Source organism: Protopterus annectens, chromosome 12.part0, assembly GCF_019279795.1.
Source record: "Protopterus annectens isolate FY-2018-M chromosome 12.part0, PAN1.0, whole genome shotgun sequence".
NCBI classification, from domain to species: domain Eukaryota; kingdom Metazoa; phylum Chordata; order Ceratodontiformes; family Protopteridae; genus Protopterus; species Protopterus annectens.
The window spans coordinates 233,591,865-233,612,928 of record NC_056746.1 but is presented as its reverse complement, the minus strand read 5'-3'; the positions used below and the strand labels follow the sequence as shown (position 1 = coordinate 233,612,928).

Here is a 21,064-nt window from a genome sequence, read left to right as displayed (position 1 = left end):
TATCTTAAGAATTTCCCCTTTGAGCTCTTCATTCTCCTGCTTTTCTCTGCACTATTACCTCTTTCTATTATCCTGATTAAACCCAAGCTAACATACTCAGACTATGCATCCTCTCTCTCTTGACTCCAAGTATTGTATATTTTGTAAATATCAACTAATTCATATATACTTATTGTCCAGTCAATCTAAACCTACTGTCCTGAATGTAAATACCTACAAACTGTGCTACCTATGTCAAAATTGTATTTCAATGCCAATTTATCCCCTATACCTGATTGCATATATGCATTTTCACTGTATTATGTAACCTTTGTATCCATTTATGTATGTACTTACCATTGCATTATGTAACCTTGTAACCATATTTCTTATTGGAGCTTTTCTCCCCGGGCCTCCACTGAAAATGGGCACACCACTGGCCCAGTGGACTTCCCCGGTTACCAAACTGAAATAAATAAATAAATAAATAATGCAGGGAGCAATTCCCTCTGTACCCCTCATGTGGGGAGCTGTGCCCCCACACCCCCTGCTAACTATATATACCAACTCAAAGATCACATAACAGTGGAGAAGGAGCAAATTCCATCATTCAGTATTTTCAGTTTTCAGTCTTTTGGGAGTCAGTCTTTTGGTTTTTCAATCTTCTGAGTATATCCATATATCTATGTATTTATGTGCAAATATGTAACTGTATATATATATATATATATATATATATATATATATATATATATATATATGTGTGTGTGTGTGTGTGTGTGTGTGTGTGTTTGTGTGCATTGAACTGAAACACAAAAACATTGTAACATAGAGGATCAATGCTTTAATTTAAAAAAAAACAAAACTACTGAAAAACAAACAGGCAAAACCATGCAAATAGTCCAAAAAGAACACACAAATAACTTGTTTAATCTTGGCCTCCAACAAATTAGTGAATTAAAAAAAATGCTGTTCATGTCCTATAGCATGTCTAAAAGACTGGATGATGCTACTGCACTGTCAATATAACCTACCTTCTGTCTTTCCCAGCTCACCCTCTTCAGCAGCAACAATGTCTGAGAGTGTGATTGGATTTAACCTCATCCTTCAGATTTCATATCAGGTCTAGTATTGACAGAGCTGTTTAAATGCACAGATATTACTATAGACTAGCTAACTCTTTACTTTTAAAGCTTGGAAAGCTTTACTTGTTTAATTTCTTAATTCTAAAACTTGAGTATGACCTCTGTATTGTAGCCTTATCTCCCATTATCATACCATATTGCTTAAGATGACAATCAACAAATTTTACCAGTTTTTTGTAATGTCAGGTTACTTTTAAACACCACTGTATATTTTCCAAAACATTAACTGGATACCATTTGCAGCCAGAATAACATGTCTCTTGATATTTTTAGCATATAGGCTCTTACTCCTAGAATGTCATCCCCTTTGTCACTTGTCTTGGTTTTCAATTGATGATAAACAGGCAAGGTAGTTCATTTATATATTTTATTACATATAAACTCATCAGGATGGATATCAGCAGTGCAAAATATAAACAAACTGATTAATTGACAAACTACACAGACATACATGCTTACATCTCAACAGCTTACTACAAAATGGCACTCTGGCTCGCAGGTTCATAGGTTCATAGATTAGTACTAAGCTAACTGTCCTTGCGAGCCATTTTAAGCCTAGCCAATAATCCCTTGTGAGAGTCAAACCCTGCACCTTGTGTTTGTAAGGCAAACACCTTAACCATTAAGCCACCCTCCCACTGCTCAATATTTATACACTTGTGCAAGGCCATAGAAAGCTTCTTAAAGGTATACATACATATTGATCTACATCCTCCCTCTTTAATGAATTGCCCACAATAAAATGACATTTTGAAAAGATGTGCAATTGTATAGACACTAAGAAACAAACACAACACTTATGTCCTTATATTCAAGTTGTCATGTATCTGGAACATGGTCTGGAAATGCGACCTGATCTAGTGATATAGCAATCAGAACTGAGTTTAGCAACAGGGACAGTTACTGATGAACAAGCAGATTCTGGAGTTTTGTAATTCTTCTCAGGAATAGGGATATTTACTGGAACGTCTTCTGGAACTGGAATGCTGGATAACTCACTCTGAGATTTACAGTCTTTCTCGCAGGTATGATACTGCAATACAGGCTCAGACACCAGGATCAAATGTTTCCGAGTCCTCCTAAATTCTACTCCTAGTGATTCCACAATGTATGATCTCGGCTCTGGACATACACTTTTCAATACTCCAATCTGATCAAATCCTTTGGACATGTGCATCTTCACTATCTCCCCTTCTCGTAATCGATTGAGAAGTTTGCTGGTCTTACCATAATAGGACATCTGGGATAAGTGCTTCTTCAACAGATGGGCTTTCACTGATCCATTGTTCTTGACACATGGAACCAATAGATAACTGATAATTGGTAGTGCAGTTCTGGTTTGTCTCAACAGAAGGCCTCTCTGCAGGTGAATCAAAATGTTTATCACGAGGAATATTTCTGAGATTCAAGAGATTCAAGAAAACCTCACTGTTGTCTCATTTTGACTTCTCTAGTAATTGCTTTGCACTTTGAATTGTGCATTCTGCTAAACCATTTGACTGTGAACACTCAGGGCTACTTGTAACATGAGTAAAGTCCCACTCATCAGCAAATCTTTTAAACTGTAGAAGCAGCAAACCCACCAATGAGAAAACAAATAATCCACTTCCTAGTGTCAGACCAGGACTGGAGCTGAAACAAGTCACACGAGTTATTTAAATGGATGGGTGTGTTTGGTTTTTTACCTTTTGAAAAAGACCTGTGGGTAACCAGGATGAAAGCTCTTGTTTTCAGTGGTTTATTTTAAAAAGCTATTAAAGTTTTGAATTAGTGGTGACTTGTTTTGACTCCGTTCTTGGTCCGATGCTGGGAAGTGAATTATTAAATCTTTTAAACTGCTGGCTTGTAAACTGTGTATCATTATCAGAAATAACTTTGTGCGGACTACCATGAACTGCAAAATGGCACTTTGACTCTTCAACTTAGTAGTGACAGTACTGGATGCTAGATTAGGAAATAGGCCAATCTTGAACCAATTTGAATAAGAGTCTACTAACACCAATGAATGTTCACTGTTCCACTCGAAAATGTCTGTAGCTACTGTCGACCAAGGTAGTTCAGGAATCTGGTTTAGCTAAAGTAGTTCTGCTTAGTACTATTACATACAGAGCAAGATGAAAATACTATCTCAATGTCCCATGATATAGAAGGCCAAAATACTAATCCTCTCTCCCTTCTTTTGGTAGAATCTGCTCTTGGGTGGCCACGATGCAAAATAATAATATACTCTTGTTGCAAGGACTTTGGAACAATTACTTTTAGACCTTTCATGATGATACCATTGTCAGACAAAATCTCATCTCTGTAAGGAAAATAAGGTTGCATATCTACTGGTAAGCAAGATTGCTTTGATGGCCATCCTCAAATGATAAAGTGATTGAGCTTCTGAAGAGCTCGATCTGTGGCTGTATGACTTCTAATCTCATCAAGACACGTGGAAGAAAAAATTCCCACTTCCATGACTTCAAAATCAAATTTCTCATTTTCATGCTCTTCAGTAGTATTTCTGGGCAATCTGGATAATGTATCAGAAAGATAAAGACATTTGCCTTTTGTGTAGACAAGATTGAAATGATACTTTTGCAATTTGAGCATCATGCTTTGCAATCTGACAGGAGCTGTATGCATAGGCTCTCTCAAAATAGTGACTAGAGGTTGGTGATCTGTTTCAATCTGGATAGGTCTACCATAAATATAATCATGGAACTTCGAACATGCAAACACACTTGCTAAGAGCTTTTTCTCTATCTGCACATACTGCATCTCAGTTGCATCTCAGTTTGGCTTAGAGTTCTGGACGCATAGGCTACTGGTCTACCTCTTGAAGAATGACTGCTCCAAAACCAAATTTCGAAGCATCACAAGAAAGAGCAATTGTTTTTTGAAGATCATAATATTTGACAGTTGGTGGACTAGCAATTCTCTGTTTCAGGACATCAAATGCTTTGTGGTGTTGTTCTGACCATGACCAAGATACATCTTTGCATGCCAGCTCTCTAAGCAGTACTGAAAGTTGGCTCAAGTGTGAAATGAACTTACTAAGGTAGTTAACCATGCCAAGAAAATGTTGTAGGGCTTATACATTATGTGGAGCTGGCATCTTGAGAATAGCTGTTTGCTTGGAAGGATCTGCTCGTAAGCTTGAACTGGTAAATAAATGACCAACATAAGTAACTTCTCATTGCCTGAATTTGCACTTTTAAGGATTCAGCTTAAGATTCACTTTGTGTGCTCTTTCCAAAACTTTCTTGAGGTTTCTGTAATGCTCAGCTTCACCATTACTTCCTACTAGTATATCACCTACTATAATAGCACATGGATACCCAGGAAAAATTTTCTACATTGCATGCTGGCGGACTTCACTGGCAGAATTTATCCCAAATGGCATTCTCAAAAATCTGTACCTGCCAAAAGGAGTATTGAAAGAAGTTAGCAATGAAGATTTTTCAGTCTAGCAAAATTTGCAGAAATTAACTCTTTGCATCCAAGACAGAAAAATCACTTGCATTTGGCATAAGATCAGTGACTTCTTCAACTGTACACATTGGATGATGAGGTCTTTTCAGTACTTTGCTCAAATCTCTTGGATCAATACATATTCTAATATCATCTGAGCTTTTCTTATGAGCCATGACCATGGAAGATACCCATTCAGTAGGTTCATCAACTGGACAAATTACACTTTGCTGCACCATTTTATCTAGCTCGGCTTTGATTCTGTTCTGCATAGTTACTGGAACTTTCCTGGCTGGTCTGACAACTGGACTGACTTCAGAGTCTAACTTCATGGAGTAGACAATTGGTAGTTTGCCTAGTTTGTCTTCAAAAAGATCAGCATAGGTAGAAAAAATAGATGGGAGAAATTAGAATAGTGGTCTTTCAAGCTTGCATGATGCACTTCCTTATTAAATGAAAGTAGTCCCATTTCAAACTGTCTCTGAGGCCTAACAATGACTGTATGTGCCTTTTGACCACATAAAAATGCAAGTCATAGCTGTTGCTAGCAGAGTAACAAGAAAGTACTACTGAACCTTCAGTTTGAATTTCTTCACCACCATAAGCAACAAGCTTCACACACTTTGCCAAATCAAGCTTCTCACGATCACGTACTCTAGCAAATGTTTCTGCTGCCATAACATTGTAATTTGAACCTGTGTCAGCTTTGAGCTCTATGGGTCTTCCATTTATCTGAACAGTACAAAACACTTCATTCTTTGCCCATAAATCAACTGCATTGACTGTTTCATTAAGCACAGACACGCTATCAACATAAAAAGTAGGGTCATAGCTTTCTAATTGATCAACTTGTCTCTTTGAATGTTCTCCTTTAATAAAAGAATGTGCCTCTTTTGATTTACAAAATCTTTGGAAATTATTCCACTTTTTACATCTGTGGTATTGCTGACCAAAAACCTAAGCACTTTTCTCTTTTAGAAACATGATTGCCACCAAAATTACGACAGTTGACTATGAGACTAGGTGAGGGTGCATGCTTTGAGTTTGCTGACTCACCCTTGTAATTCACTGAGACTGTGTGCACTCTGAAATTTGCTAGAAAGCTTTGGGGTTTACCAATGACTATTGCAGGGCTCACAGTTGCTGCCATGTGCTTGGGCCTGTTTCTTTTAACCACGTGCTGCATACTATCAACATTAGCTTTAGAAGATACTGGAAGCATGTATTTCTCACTTGTAAGCATATTTGTGTGCTTTTCTGTAAGTATATCTAACAAATCTCAATGGCCTTATTCAAAGTTAAATCACTGTCACAAAGCAAAATCTTTCTCACAGCATAATCTTTAATACCACACACAAGTCTGCCTTTTATCAACTCTTCTCTCAAATCACCAAATCTGCACATTTTAGCCTTGTTTCTCAAGTCAGTTATATATGCTGCAAAAGTTTCACCAGACTTTTGAGCTTTTGTGTAAAGTAAGTGCCTTTCCATTGTAATATTAATTTGGGAGTTACACGTTTCTCTAAATTTACATTTTAAGCACTCAGGGTCTTCCCTTGACTCATCCAGTACCACTATATGGCAGTTTTCCCCTTACCTGCAAATACAGTAGATTCATACACTAATGAACACTCTCTTTCTATGGCTTCTGAACCAGCTAAATTAAGCAGAATAAATACCTTTGTACATGCATCTTTGTAAGAAAATGCAGCTTGTATGAAAATATTGTACTCTTGCTCAAACACTCTCCAATTATCTGCAATATTATTATCAAAGAAAAGTGGAGCTGATTTTTGAAATCCATCTGCCATGTCAGCAAAGTATGCCCAAACACACTGAAAAAATGGTTCTTGTAATTATATATGAACATACACCCACAGCAAGTACTTGTAATAACATTCAAATGCACAATAGACTCTTCAAAATACTGTAGTTTGCGAAATATGCCTTGAAATGGCTGTATTTTGCAAAATAACTATACTGTAATACTACAGGCCGAAGGAGGAGAAGAGGCGGAAGGCATGGCCGAAGGCAGGAAGAGAGGAGAAAGGCTAGGACTGTGGTAGTGAGGGTCAGAACTTTGAATGTTGGCAGTATGACTGGTATAAGGAGAGAACTAGCCGATATGATGGACAGAAGTAAGGTTGGTATATTGTGTCTGTAAGAGACCAGATGGAAGGGGAGTAATGCTAGGTGTATCTGAGGTGGGTTCAAACTGTTTTATCATGGTGTGAATGGGAGGAGAAATTGTGTAGGAGTTATCCTGAAGGAACAGTATGCTAAGAGTGGTTTGAAGGTGAAAAAAGTGTTGGATAGAGTGATGTTTATGAAGCAGGATATTGACGGTGTAATGATGAATGTTGTTAGTGCATATGCTCCACAAGATGGGTGTGCGATGGATGAGAAAGAAACATTTTGGAGTGAGTTGGATGAAGTGGTGATGACTGTACCCAAGGGTGAGAGAGTGTTGATTGGAGCAGATTTCAATGGGCACATTGGTGAAGGGAACAGAGGGGATGCGGAAGTGATGGGTTGGTATGGTGTTAAACAAAGGAATGCAGAGGGTCAGATGGTAGTGGATTTTGTGAAAAGGATGGCTATAGCTGTGGTGAATACATATTTTAACAAGAGGGAGGGGCATAGGGTGACATACAAGAGTGGAGGAAGATGCACACAGGTGGATTATATCTTATGTAGGAGGGCCAGTTTGAAGGAGATTGGAGACTGTAAAGTGGTGACTGGGAAATGTGTAGTTAGGCAGCATAGGATGGTGGTTTGTAGGATGACATTGGTGATCAAGGATAGGAGGAGGAGTGTGATGGCAGCACCAAGGATCAAATGGTGGAAACTGAAAAAGGGTAATTGTGAGGTGGAGTTCAGGGATGAGTTAAGACAGGCACTGGGTGACAGTGAAGAGTTACCAAATAGCTGGGTAACTACAGCAGAGCTAGTACAGGAGACTGCTAGAAAGGTGTTTGGTATGACATCTGGACAGAGGAAGGACAACAAGGAGACATGGTGGTGGAATGAGGAAGTACAGGAGAGTATACAGAGAAAGAAGTTGGCAAAGAAGATGTAGGATTGTCAGAGAGATGAAGAAAGTAGACAGGAGTATAAGGAGATGAGGTGCATGGTAAAGAGAGAGGTGGCGAAGGCTAACGATAAGGCATATGAAGAGTTGTATGAAAGGTTGGACACTAAGGAGGGAGAAAAGGACCTGTACCGACTGGCTAGACAGACGGACTGAGGTAGGAAAGATGTGCAGCAGGTAAAGTGATAAAGGATAATGAGGGAAACATACTCACAAGTGAGGAGAGTGTGCTGAGGAGATGGAAAGAGTACTTTGAGGGGTTGATGAATGAAGAGAATGAGAGGGAAAGAAGGTTGGAAAATGTGGGGATAGTGAATCATGAAGTACAATGGATTAGCAAGGAGGAAGTAAGGATAGCTATGAAGAGGATGAAGAATGGAAAGGCTGTTGGTCCAGATGACATACCTGTGGAAGCATGGAGGTGTTTAGGTGAAATGGCAGTGGAGTTTTTAACCAGATTGTTTAATGAAATCTTGGAAAGTGAGAGGATGCCTGAGGAATGCAGAAAAAGTGTTTTGGTACCGACTTTTAAGAATAAGGGTGATGTGCAGAGCTGTAGTAACTACAGAGGGAATAAATTGATCAGTCACAGCATGAAGTTATGGGAAAGAGTAGTGGAAGCTAGGTTAAGAAGGGACGTGATGATTAGTAATCAGCAGTATGGTTTCATGGTGGGAATGAGCACTACAGATGCAATGTTTGCTCTGAGAGTGTTGATGGAGAAGTACAGAGAAGGTCAGAAGGAGTTGCATTGTGTTTTTATAGACTTAGAGAAAGTATATGACAGGGTGCCTAGAGAGGAGTTGTGGCATTGTATGAGGAAGTCGGGAGTGTCAGAGAAGTATGTAAGAGTGGTACAGGATATGTATGAGGGTAGTGTGACAGCGGTGATGTCTGCAGTGGGAGTGACGGATGCATTTAAGGTGGAGGTGGGATTACATCAAGGATCAGCTCTGAGCCCTTTCTCATTTGCAATGGTGATGGACAGGTTGACAGATGAGATTAGACAGGAGTCCCCGTGGACTATGATGTTTGCAGATGACATTGTGATCTGTAGTGAGAGTAGGGAACAGGTGGAGGAGACCCTGGAGAGATGGAGACATGCTCTAGAGAGAAGAGGAATGAAGGTCAGCAGGACTAAGACAGAATATATGTGTGTGAATGAGAGGGAGGATAGAGGAATGGTGAGGATGCAAGGAGTAGAGGTGGCGAAGGTAGATGAGTTTAAATACGGGATCAGTAGTTCAGAGTAATGGTGAGTGTGGAAGAGAGGTGAAGAAGAGAGTGCAGGCAGGATGGAGTGGGTGGAGAAGAGTGTCAGGAGTGATTTGTGACATACGAGTACCAGTAAGAGTGAAATGGAAGGTCTACAAGAGGGTAGTGAGACCAGCTATGTTATATGGGTTGGAGACAATGGCATTGACAAAAAGACAGGAGTTTGAGATGGATGTGGCAGAGTTAAAGATGTTAAGATTTGCACTGGGTGTGACGAGGGTGGACAGGATCAGGAATAAGTATATTAGAGGGTCAGCCCAGGTTGGAAGGTTTGGAGACAAAGCCAGAGAGGCAAGATTACTTTGGTTTGGACATGTGCTGAGGAGGGATGCTGAGTATATTGGGAAAAAGATGCTAAGGATGAAGCTACCAGGTAACAGGAAAAGAGGAAGGCCTAAGGTAAGGTTTATGGATGTGGTGAGAGAGGACATGCAGGTGGTTGGTGTTACAGAGCAAGATGCAGAGGATAGGAAGAAATGGAAACAGATGATCCGCTGTGGCGACCCCTAATGGGAGCAGCCGAAAGAAGATAATGAATACTACACAAACTTGTGAACAGTTTGTATACTTCAGATATCTCAAATAGCTTTAATTAATGCAAAAAAGTAACTCATAGTGCAAAAATGCAGTCATTTTCCTTATTTTATATATTTTATGCAATTCAAACTTTATTTCAGACATTTTCATGATTATTTTGAATATTTTTTATCACTATGTTGCAGGTTTGGACATTTTGTTTAACTAGAAATTCGTTTTGAGCATTCTGAGTTTATTTTATATATTTTTTTTAGTAAGAAATCATTTAAGCAAGTTTTGATACCTGAAATTCATTTTTGACCTGCTTTTGTGAGTTATACATGCAGTAGGGATGATCCATTAATCAGTATTCCTCCACCATTAACTGAGTGTCTCTTGGTCTTGTTTCTGGATCCCATTCTGACACCGTCACTCGTCTTGGTTTACAATTGAAGATGAACAGGTGGGTAGTTCGTTTGTATGCTTTATTACATAGAAACACATCAGGATGGATAGCAGCAGTACAAAATATAAATGAACTGAATAACTGACAGACATGCATGCTTACATCTCAACAACATACTACAAAATGGCAGTCAGGCTCCCACATGCACAATAATTATACACTTGTGCAAGCCCATGGAAAATTTGTTAAAATATACATACATATTGATCTACACCCGTTTTGCCTGTGAATTAGTTTTTATGTAATGCCGTCACCCACTAAGGTCTCAGAATCAAAAGGTCCTTCTTCAGCACGGTTGTTGGAGAATAGAACTTTTCTAAAAATTGCTTCAGCTTCCGGAAACCATCTGCTTCAGTTCAAAATTACCAACATTGCCATTGTTTTTGAAAGACCTTGATTAATACTTGCATGTGACATAGTACTGCTTTTACATTACAGAAAATTATCAGCTTTTCCATGGAAAATGTTGTACCTCCTTATTGAACTATTATGCTGCTGTTAGGATGCTTATTAATATGACTAAACTAATGTTTGTTCCTTTTCACTGTGATCAGTATTTGCTCCGTAATAAATATATTAACAAGCAATTAGCCATCATAAGAGCCATCATATGAGAACACATCAATCAAACCTTCTCCACACACCCCTAGACAATTGTGGGCAGTGGCCAACCAGTTAACAGGTTGTAAAGCTCCTCCTATTGCTCACACTTCCTCCTTTTCTTCCCTCTCATTCTTATACTTTATTACTCACATCTCCACCTTCCCCTTCCCCTCCATCAGCTAATATACTTCACTCCCTCACCCCCCTTATACTCTGCTCTTTTACTTTAAAAAGATTGTAACCAAAGATATTATACCTCTCCTTGAAAACCCAAAACAAGACTCACCTGCAGGGACAGGCACCCTCTCCCCTGATTTATATCCCAATGTAGGGAGAACATTGTTACTTCTCTGCTACATATCTACAACCTTTGCTTAACTCAAAACTGTATGACCAATATATGGACAACAGCAAAAATCCTACCTCTCCCCAGAAAGTCCAACCCTAACTACACAGTGATTACTGCTCAATCTCCATCCTTTCTACCCCCAGTAAAATCTTAGAAAAAATGGTCTATAATCAACTCTCAAACTACCAAAGTCAATACTGCCGTCTCTCTTCCAAGCAACATGGTTTCTGGTCCAGCCACAGCACTTCCACTTCACCTCGGACCTTCACTGATCATACCTTGTGAATTATGGACAAAGGCCTCTATACTAGAGCCATATTTATAGATATTATCAGAGCATTTCACCTGGCTGACCACCCAGTCCTATTTAACCACCTTACTGACATTGGGATTATCCTAGATGCTATTCCCTAGTTCCAAAATTACCTAACTAACCGACATTTCTCAGTAAATTATAACAACAGCACATCAGCCACTACTCTCTTACTTAAATGACTCCCTCAAGACTCCATACTGGCCCCTTTTCTTTTCTTCATGTTTAGAAATAACCTTATGCTCAACCTTCCCCAACATGGTTTTCTTCTGCTCCAACTACACAATCCACTCAATTCAATATGATCTGCAAAAAAGATTTTCTCTTCCTTATTAACTGGCTCAGTACCAAAAACTGTTACTTAATTCCTCAAAAACTAAAATGAATGCTCTCCGGAACCTCCACTAAAAGGCAAAATAACCCCAATTAACCTTCTCATTCTTGACCACCTTAAGAATGCCAGTGAGCAGGTTAACACCTACAGATACCTAGAAGTCTGGCTTGGTCCCTTACTTGGCTTTTAGTACCACTGCAAAAACACCTGGAAAAAGATAAACTCCCTACTCCTCTGAGCCTAGAAAATCTCTTGCTTCCTCTCCCATCCAGCTAGAAATGCTACTGGCAAAGGGATTCCTCTAGCCCAACTTGAGTACCACCTACCTCTTGTAGCATCTTCCTCCAAAAAACTCTACCACCATCCAAACAATCTCCAGCTCCATCTGTCACTGCATTGCCCTTTCCCCAAAATATGAACAGAACTGTCTTACATAACCCAAAGCTAATTGGCTGCCGGTTCAGCAATGAGCCAATCTACTCCTTGTCTCCCAACTTTTCCGGATCCTGAAGGAAAACTCCTGCCCTTCTCTTTCCGCTAGCTTACTTAGAGAGGTTACGTCATATAACCTTAGATCTTAAAGCTCTTCAGAGCATCTCTTGCAAGCACCTAAAATAAGATTTCAGAACTCTAACCACTCTCTTTCCACCCTTGGACACAAGCTAAGGAAGGATCTTCCCACAAATCTTGAAGACCTCTCTACTCCTCTTTTAGGCACAACATATGGAACATTTCACAGCATAAGCTGCTTTTAAATGCTCTACTTCAGGTCACATAACATAGTCACCATAATCTCTGACACACACTGCCTATCAGCTGTACTGCATCAAACACAGCCTGTGATGAAAGATGAAGACGAGCTCACCTGAGAAGAAGAAAGAACAGCATTAAAGAAAATATTGTCAGGCAAAGCAGCAGGCCAGATGAGGTCATGATAAATATAATCAAGATGTTGTGTGAGTTAAGGGAGAAATGGCTCCAGAGAGTAATCATAGCAGTATGACAGAAAGACGTATCCCAGATGACTGGAGAATAAACATTCTAGTGACAGTGTACAAGAACAAAAGTGACATTCACAACATGGGCAGCATAATGGTATTAACCTTCTGACACACATTAGGAAAGTGCTGGGAAAGGTGATTAATTACTGATTATTGAATATCAGAGTAGTAAAAATTAAGATGAGAGATGAGAGGTTCTGGATGCAGCACAACCAACCCAATGTTTGCAGTGAGACAGATGTGAAAAAGATGGAGATGAAGGAAGAGACTAAGTGGGCATTTTAAAATTTGGCGAAAGTATATAACAAGGTCCCAAAAAAGTGGATTTGGGCAGTTCTGTGATGGCCCTGTTAAAACAAAATGCACCCTTTGTGTGATGACTTCCCCAGGGGGTGGTGCTCCATTTGGCTTCACCGCATGTTAAACATGAATGTTGTGAGGTCATAGAGACCTTGCAGTGTTCAAATGTAGGTACAAAGCTGCATGAAGGCAGTTTTCCTTCAACATGCACTTTTTGAACAATAAGAAGTATGAATCTCCATTGCTTGGTTTAGAGACTGTATTCAGCAATTTACCAGAAAATGGACAAAAATATGAGAAAAAGGGGACATTGTGCAGAGTTTTGGACAGTTGAGAGGAATGGTGTGATGTGAAGATAGAAACTATGAAATAAGTATTGCTATTTTTACAATGATGCTGGCAATGATCAATCAGATATTTTTGGCAATACTTCTGGGCTGTGATTTTTGTGGAGTAACTTGGAATAGTTTAATGTGTGGCAACTTGTTTGTGTGTAGCAAAGGTGGAATAAGATTGCACAGCTATCAGACATTCTGGGTGGGGTCGGGGTTGGCTGGATATAAGTAACCGAACGTTTTGCCATTTGCTCAGTTTAAACAGTCACTATCTGGTTTTGCAGAATTAGTGTGCATTTGTGAGAAGCAAGATGGGCACCTAATATGCACAAAGTATAATTGCTGAAGCAGTCTGTAGAGGAAAATGATTTGCTGTCTACTGTTGTTTGCTTATGATTCTGGCTTTGCATGACTAATCTGATTTGTACAAAGCAACTTGGAATAGTGTAATGAGTGACAACTATGGCCATCCTCTTTTATCACAACCAGATGTCTGAATTGTCCATACAAGTGGCTATGAATGCTTGGTTGCCTAGATGAAAGTAACTAACTCTTCATTTCAACAGTCATCTCTCAAAAAATATTCTAAAACCAGCCCTGCTCAGAAGTGTACACAGAAGATTGCTGTAGCTTTGGGTGGGGGACATACCTCTCAACCTCTTAGAGCAATAAATCTGGACAGAGCCATAAATAATGGGGTAACAAAGGTCCAAAGTATGAATAAGTTTTAAATATTGCTCTTACAAACTTAGAAAGTTGATAGAATAACAGGTTATGAATTAGTGTGAGTTTTCTGAGGAGTATGAAGCCTGAAACTCAAATGTCTATAATGATATTCTGACTTAAATCCCCAATGATTTGCCAATTATGTGCTAGAAAACCACAATTTTATGAGAAACAGACCAAAAATATGAGGCAAAATTTGGACATTCTGTGAAAATCTGGACAGTTGAGGCATATGGAGGGGAGGGTTAGAGACATTATTTCTTTAACCTTCCTTCAGAAGGGTGCACAGTGGGTCAGTATAGCTTGTATAAGTATCAGTATACTGTCTAGAAGTAAAAACTTTGGAAACAGTGCTGTAATATTTCTTTTTCACTTTCTGCATAATCAAATATCAGACGCATTTCCAGGTGGACATCTTTTAAGACAGGGTAAAGAAGCATGCTATTTATAAATGTATGACAATAAATCTGTTAAGTTCTATTTTGGGGTAAGGGTCAATAGACATGTATATACAAATTACAACAGCAACTTGAAGTATGACTGTGGCCATTTGTGCCTTCATTTCCATTCTAGTTTAACACCAGAGGAGGGGTACTCAATAAGACTACCTTTTTTGGGAGGGGAGAGTTGGGAGGCAAGTACTGTTCACAGTTATGATTTATATATCCTCATAAGCATTTGTCTTCTCAGTTTATTGGGAGCTGCCATTTGGTCAGATTTGAGCATTAAGCCATCCAGCTTATTTCTTCTTTGAAATAAAAAAGTAAGATTGCATTTCTTTCCTTACACATGATATTTGTTTTTGCTATCATTAGATCAAAAGGCTGGAACAGTTCTAAAATGTACCTCAGAGAATATGTAATATGTAATAATGTCACCAGATCCCCCAGTTTAATTTAATTACTGGAGTGAAAGGGTGTAGGAAAAAGCAAAGCTGAAGAGCAATACTGAATTTCTTTCCTTAATCATAAGTTGCATTTAGGCCATTGTTTGATGCAAAACATCTCACAACCTAATGTCTTGGTCGTAGGCAACTCCATGGTAAGACACACAGCTGTCCCCCTCACCAGGATGGACAAGAAAGTCACAGTCAGCTGCCTGTCAGTTGCCAGGATCTGTCAAATCACACATGCACTCAAGTCACTGAACAACAAGTACTGTTATGACTCGGCCATAGTTCATGTTGGGATGAATGACTTGAGATATACCTCTTTGGACTATATGAAGAGAGACATGACTGAACTCTCAGATTGTGTCCCAGGCAGGTATGATCCTAGCCCTAAGCAGCATTCTACCTTCACCTAGGATGAAGCCACAATATAAACAAAAAATGATTGACTTCGACAATTGGCTTAGCTTGTGGGATCAGTCCAGGGGTATCCAGTATCTGTCAGCCTGGGAAGACATGTTTGACAGGCCAGCTGCTTTGCTAGGGATGGTCTGCACCTGTCTCCTGTAGGCTTTCGGATACTGATAAAGCAGTGTCAAAAGTACAAAATTTCCATCATAACAAAATCCACTTGAGACAAACTCAAGGTTCTGCTGATTAATGCTAGGAGGCTATACATGAAACTGCACTCCCTGGAAGTACTCCTCACCTTGGAAGATGCTGATATCTGTGCAGTCACTGAGATATGGTTCAAGGCTGCACAGAGCATCCCGGCTATGCAAGGCTACAATACCTTCCACACATTCATACCTCAAAATGAGTGTGAAAGAACCAAATGTGGAGGTGTATCAGTCTTCATTAAAGCCAAGTACACCTCGAGACTGGTCGAACAGTACCACTCTCTCGAACTACTCTAAGTCCAATTAACTATAGGCAAAATACTCTACCATACCATTGTTAGCTATAGGTCCCCCACCATGAACCAAGAAAAGCATACTACCTACCTGGACTTACTGGAGTAACTCGCCATACAGCCCAACACCTTACTCATGGGTGATTTCAGATATCCTTCCATCAACTGATTGACATCCATGAGCACAAACATGCTTACCCAGAGATTCCTGGACTTTGTCAATACAAATGCTTTGGAACAGATAGTCTGCACCACCACAAGGGGCTCAAATGTCCTAGACATAGTACTCACTAACATGGGGGAGGTCACTGTACTCCCCCCTGTGTGATGCCCTCCCTGGTAAGGTCGGACCATAAATTGGTCTTGTTCAAAGTAACTATCGAACCTGTCACCACCACAGGAGCAAAAAAACTAAAAACCTTTTCCAAAGCAAACTATAGCCTAATAAGTGATGGTATAAAACATTTTATACCCCCTGCAATCACAGACAATGACTCCTATGCAGAGGTATACATAAATCGCCTGTATAAACACTTAAGCAACTGTATAGACTCGGCTGTGCCTAAAATAATTAAAACCAGGTCCTCCCAAAACATCAAGAACCCTGGTGGACTTCAAGTATAAACAGAGTATATAACAAAAGGAAGAAACTGATGCCTTAAAGCAAGAAGGAACTGACTCAGCACAGGAAGAATTCCCTCCACAGCTGAACAAGCAAATCAGAAATCTTGTAAAGTCCTCTAAAGCTGATTACGAAGGTAAAATAGCATCCCTAACTAAGGATAATCATAAGGCATTCTTTAACTACGTCTGAAATCTAAAAGGGAATGCCCAGCTATATGCCAAACTGGCAGTAGATGGTACCACTCATACTACACCAGAGGAAATTGCCAACCTGCTAACTGACAGATTTGGTGCAAACGTCACCCCCTGTTCCCACCAGCCATACTTCAAAGCCTGCCTAGTATCTCTAGAGTTCAGGTCATATCTGCACTCTCCAAGGCCAAAAACATGGCCTCAGTCGGACCAGATAATATCCCAGGTTGCTTATTAAGCAATCTAATACTGGACCTAGGGGCTCACTTGGCATTCTATTTAACCATAGCCTGAGAACTGTCTCTGTTCCAGCAAAATGGAGAACAGGAAATGTAATCCTCTTGCAGAAAGGGGAGCTATCATCCAATTCTGGGAACTATAGACCCATAAGTCTAACCAGCCTCATCTGTAAGGCCATGGAAAGAGTCATCATGGATCTTATCAGCAAGGACATAGGTGACCTTCAAACTCTAGACCCAACCCAGTTTGGCTTTGTTAAGGGTAGATCATGCTTATTATATCTAGTAGACTTCTTCGAGAAAGTCAACAAAGCCCTGGATGAAGGTAAGATAGTGCATACTGCCTATCTTGACCTTGCCAAGGCTTTGTAAACAACCCCCCTCCCCCACTCAGGTATCATTGAGAAACTCTCCTAGCTGAGGATTAACCCTTATGTCACTAGATGGCTTGCCAACTGGCTCACCAACAGACCACATAATGTTAAAGCTGGTGACTGCACTTCTACTAGTAGACCTGTCACCAACGGTGTACCACAAGTATCTGTGCTGGGCCCTTTACTGCTTGAAATCTATTTCTTGGAAGTCCAGGCTAAAGTAGACAGCATTTGGCTTACCAAGTTTGCCAATTATTGCAAATTGGGTGCAATCATTGAGTCCCCCAATGATGTTAACATATTACAGGAGTGCAGGATACCAAGGTGCCAAACCAAAGTGCAGGAACAAAACTTTTATTGTCAGCTTCACCAGTAAAAGCATTAAAAACACATAGAATAAATCCAAATATCTCGTCAAGCGCTTTCACCCGGGCCCTCCCAGGCTTTTTCAAGTGGTCTTGAAAAAGCCTGGGAGGGCCCGGGTGAAAGCGCTTGACGAGATATTTGGATTTATTCTATGTGTTTTTAATGCTTTTACTGGTGAAGCTGACAATAAAAGTTTTGTTCCTGCACTTTGGTTTGGCACCTTGGTATTCTGCTTTCTTGAATTTTACCAGTTGGTGTTGTTCCTGCAAAGGAGTTTTTTGTTCGGTAGTCTATATTACAGGAGTGACTAACACAGACAAATGACTGGTTCCAAAGCCATGGTCTAAAACTAAATGCAAAAACCTGCATGGTTATTCCCTTTGGCAAAGCATAATTCCCTGCTAATTACAATATTGACAGCACTCCCCTAAGTTCAAACCCAGTGGTGTGAAATCTGGGAGCACAGGTAGATGGCAATCTGAACTTCAACCACCAAGTTTCCACAGTGTAAAGAAAGCCTTCTACATTCATTGCGTATCTCATAAGTAAGGTCATCACATCCAGGTCTAGGGATGTTATAATTCTACTGTACTCAGCTGTCATCAGATATTAATAGAGTACAATACTCCCTTCTGCATGTACTTCACCAGACACCTGCAGCAACTGGAGAGACCACAGAGGTTTCCCACCAAGAAAATACAGGGCCTTCAAACCATGATTTACATGGACAGACTGAAAGCCCTGTCACTGTACTCTGTATCATATATGCTGCTGAGAGGTGACTTGCGCCTGGCCTACAGGGCAGTCTCTGTCCTTGCCCTGATAGATATGCTGCACATCCACAAGTAAAATGGCACAAGAGTCACTTGCTCTAGGGATCTTAACTTAGCCAGTGACATTGACAGAACATGCCTAGTAACCTCTTATGAACCTACGTTTTAAAAAAAAGTCTAAAATGTACATCAGTCCATGCAGAATCCTCATGGTTTGATGCAGTTATTTTCTCAACAGTTATTAGACTGTAGTCTTGGGCAGTTAGGGTGTGCTGAAAGGATGCAGAAAAAACAAAGATTACAAAGATGAAGAGTAACACTGATTTTTTTTTTTAATTGTGATTTTTATTCAGGCCATGAGTGGATGAAAAATGTTGTTTGAAAATACTGTAAAATGTATCTTAGAGCATCTAGACCTACCATAGCTTCTGGGAGCTTTGTAGCCCCAAGATCCATAGTTTAATGCGTATGTTTCCTCAGCACTTATCAGAGTGTAGTCCTGCCTAGTTAGAACATGCGTAATGAATAAATGCAGGAAAAACTGAACATTAATCCAAACTATGACAAAAAGGAAGAAAAAGGCAATCTGGATGGTATTCATAGGCCAAGACAGAGTGGGACTGGGGGGGCCACTAGGTGATGTACATGGGCTAGCAGTGGGTGGGGGGTTACCATGTAGCTCTTTGCCTAGGGTACCTGTTCACCTGAGGCTGACCTTGACTTCAGGGCTTTGATTTTGGTCCAGTCCTGCTTCATGACTCCCACACTATTTCTGTATCACTCTATAATAATGGTTAAATAACTCTTTGTAGCTTTCTCTTTTTTTCACATTTGCACTGTTTAACTTTAATGTATCTTATTTAAACGTATGTGTTTTATTATCATATTATTTTTATAACTATGTATATTTTTTGTACTTTTTGTCTTGTAAATTTTTGTAACTATATTGTATTTATATTAATTTTTTTGTAAATTCTTCTTGTTTTTTTGTCTGTGTACTGTATGCTGAGCTTTTCTCCTCAGGCTTCCACTGAAAATGGGCCTTTGGCCCAGTTGAACACTCCCAGTAAACAGATGTTAAATAAATAAATGACTGCATCCAGAAGTATAGAAAAGATAGAAGGGAATCTATGCCTTTTAGTGAATGGTGGTAGCATATGCACTGGGGTTGTATATCCTAGTCTATGCCTTTTGGTGAATGGTGGCATCATATGCACTGGGGTTGCATATCCTAGTCTATGGCTTTTGGTGAATGGTGGTATTGTATGCACTAGGGTTGTATATCCTAGTCTATGCCTTTTGGTGAATGGTGGTGTCATATGCACTGGGGTTGCATGTCCTAGTCTATGGCTTTTAGTGAATGGTGGTATTGTATGCACTAGGGTTGTATATCCTAGTCTATGCCTTTTGGTGAATGGTGGTGTCATATGCACTGGGGTTGTATGTCCTAGTCTATGCCTTTTGGTGAATGGTGGTATTGTATGCACTAGGGTTGTATATCCTAGTCTATGCCTTTTGGTGAATGGTGGTGTCATATGCACTGGGGATGCATGTCCTAGTCTATGGCTTTTAGTGAATGGTGGTATTGTATGCACTGGGGTTGTATATTCTAGTCTATGGCTTTTAGTGAATGGTGGTGTCACATGCACTGGGGTTGTATATCCTAGTCTATGCCTTTTGGTGAATGGTGGTATCGTATGCACTGGGGTTGCATATCCTAGTCTATGGCTTTTGGTGAATGGTGGTATCATATGCACTGGGGTTGCATATCCTAGTCTATGGCTTTTGGTGAATGGTGGCATCATATGCACTGGGGTTGCGTATCCTAGTCTATGGCTTTTGGTGAATGGTGGTATCATATGCACTGGTGTTGTATGTCCTAGTCTATGCCTTTTGGTGAATGGTGGTATCGTATGCACTGGGGTTGTATGTCCTAGTCTATGGCTTTTAGTGAATGGTGGCATCATATGCACTGGGGTGTATATCCTAGTATATGCCTTTTGGTGAATGGTGGTATCATATGCACTGGGGTTGTATGTCATAGTCTATGGCTTTTAGTGAATGGTGATGTCATATGCACTGGGGTTGTATATCCTAGTCTATGGCTTTTAGTGAATGGTGGTGTCATATGCACTGGGGTTGTATATCCTAGTCTATGCCTTTTGGTGAATGGTGGTATTGTATGCACTGAGGTTGTATATCCTAGTCTATCGCTTTTAGTGAATGGTGGTATCGTATACACTGGGGTTGTATATCCTAGGAGTCTTGAATCAATGAGGAGAGATGCAGAGATGCAGATACAGTGGAAGAAAAGTCTAGAATGCAGCAGCTAATATTCAGTGTAAAACGGTATGTAGTTAAGGATTATAAAATTGGGAGAAAGATAATGGCCACCAAGCAGGAAAGTGGTCTAGGTGTAATCATGTCTAACTACTGCCTAACTGTCTGCCATTCCTGTGATGTGAGCCACTGAGGTGCTGTGTTGTATTAGCAGAGCTGTAACTAGTAGTAAAACAGAAGTTAATACCATCATACAAATTACCAGGAAGATTGCAGTTCTATAAGAGCATAAGGTGGAGTCAGCAAAATGACGGACAATTTTGGTTTGTACAGTTCACCCTAAAATAATTATACAGGTAGAGACAGTGAAGCTTCATGATGTGAACCCTAGGAGGCAAGAGAGATTTGGAGTGATGGCAGCTACTTTATAAAGATTTTTTTGATAATCTTAGTCATAAATAGGAATATAGAAAGATAACAAAAAATATTTAGGAATGAGTGAGTGCCATAAAATGGACCTTCTGG

General features: G+C 39.9%; 1 protein-coding gene across 1 annotated transcript in view; it reads left to right on the top strand.

Annotated features, from left to right (window-relative positions):
* The window catches only part of CCDC78 (coiled-coil domain containing 78), a 739,645-nt gene that overhangs the window by 282,781 nt on the left and 435,800 nt on the right, over positions 1–21,064 (top strand). The window lies entirely within an intron of this gene.